General features: G+C 41.8%; 1 pseudogene; it reads left to right on the top strand.

The window, feature by feature from the left end:
• Positions 1-407: 407 nt before the first annotated feature.
• On the top strand, positions 408-1535 carry LOC125998640 (annexin A2-like; annotated as a pseudogene).
• The last annotated feature ends 592 nt before the right edge of the window (positions 1536-2127 follow it).

Raw genomic sequence — 2127 nt, 5'->3', positions numbered from 1 at the left:
AGAATTTTTGAGGAATTCAACATTCCTCATAAAACCAAAAATTGAGCTCCCATATGATCCAATTATACTATTCTTAAGGATATACCCTAGGAATACAAAAAAAAATCCCTTCCTCACACCTATATTCATTATTTATAATAGCTGGACTCAGGAAACAACCAAGATGCCCTTCAACAGATGAATAACTAAGAAAACTATGGTATATATAACAATGAAATATTATGCAGCCATCAGGATGTAAAGTCATGAAATTTTCCATTACATGGATATACATGGAATCTATTATGCTGAGTGAAATATGTCAGATGGAGAGAGACACACAGAATAGTTTCACACATCTATGGGTTTTAAGAAAAATAAAAGGGCTCTGCTCTGCTTCAAGGGATGCTCGCCAGCCTGGTCTTGATTTCAAAATGTCCACTGTTCATGAAATTCTGTGCAAGCTCAACTTGGAAGGTGATCACTCCACCCCACCCAGTGATTATGGCTCCGTCAAGACCTACACCAACTTCAATGCTGAGAGGGATGCCCTGAACATTGAAACGGCCATCAAGACAAAAGGAGTGGATGAAGTCATTATCATCAACATCTTGATCAACCACAAGCACTGAACAGAGACAGGATATTGCCTTCACTTACCAGAGAAGGACCAAGAAGGAACTTGCTTCCAAACTGAAGACAGCCTTGTCTGGCGACCTGGAGACCGTGATTTTTGGGACTAATGAAAACACCTGCTCAATATGATACTTCCGCGCTAAAGGCATCCATGAAGGGCCTGGGAACTGATGAGGATTTTCTCATTGAGATCATCTGCTCAAGGACCAACTAGGAGCTACAAGAAATCAACAGAGTCTACAAGAAGATGTATAAGACAGGTTTGGAGATGGACATTGTCTCTGACACATACGGTGACTTCCGCAAGCTGATGGTGGTTCTTGCCAAAGGCAAAAGAGCAGAGGACGGTTCCATCATTGACTATAAGGTCATTGACCAGAATGCATGGGATCTGTATGATGCAGGTGTAAAGAGAAAGGGAACTGATATCCCCAAGTGGATCAAAATCATGACAGAGTGCAGCACATGTCACCTCCAGAAAGTGGTTGAAAGATACAGGAGCTACAGCCCTTACAACGTGGAGGAGAGCGTCAAGAAGGAAGTCTCAAGGGAGACTGGAAAATGCTTTCCTGAACCTGGTCCAGTGTACCCAGAACAAGCCCCTGTACTTCACTGACTGCCTGTATGACTCCATGAAGGGCAAAGGGACTCGCGATAAGGTGCTGATCCTAATCATGGTCTCCCAGAGTGAGGTGGACATGCTGAAGATCAGGTATCAGTTTAAAAGGAAATACGGCAAGTTCCTCTACTACTACAACCAGAAAGACACCTAGGGTAACTACCAGAAATCACTGCTGTATCTGTGTGGCGGGGATGACTGAGCCAGAAGCCCAAGCACTAGCACCAGAGCTGAGCTCCCAGCCAACAGTTGTAGGATGCAAATTGCAACTAACAGCCCCCAGCAGTCCCCAGAGGCCATCAGCAAGGCCCTGTCCTGTCCAGGCGTCTCTATTCTTTTAGCCCTAGAGTTAATCTCTCCAAGACTGGGGAGTGAAATCATGATGTGAAATACATTGCCTTTTGTGTACTGTTGTCAATAAGCAAATAAACAGAATTTTTACTTTGGTAAAAAAGAAAACAAAAGACATTATTGAAATTATTCCCAGAGAGGAGTGCCAGAAGGACCAGTTCACAATTTAAAGTTCACCACAATGAGTGGTGAATGCAGTTAGAGAAATAACTACACTGAGAACTATCATAACAATGTCAATGAGTGAAGGAAATCAAAAGTCTGTCTTGCATACAGGCAGGGGTGGGAGGAGGGATATGGGGAACATTGGTGATGGGAATATGGCACTATTGAAGGTGCGTGTACTATTTATGACTGAATCTAAACTACAATCATGTTTTTAATCATGGTGTTTAAAAAGATTATTTTTTTAAAAAAGACTATTTTTCAGAAGTTTCAATGTGTGCTAGATAAAAATATGTTATTAGATCCAGGGTGATAGCACAATATGAGAACAACAAATGTCCCAAAGCAACAGAATATAAGAACTGGGCTATAGAATT

This window comes from Suncus etruscus, chromosome X, assembly GCF_024139225.1.
Source record: "Suncus etruscus isolate mSunEtr1 chromosome X, mSunEtr1.pri.cur, whole genome shotgun sequence".
NCBI lineage: Eukaryota > Metazoa > Chordata > Mammalia > Eulipotyphla > Soricidae > Suncus > Suncus etruscus.
This window is presented reverse-complemented; position numbering and strand designations above follow the sequence as displayed.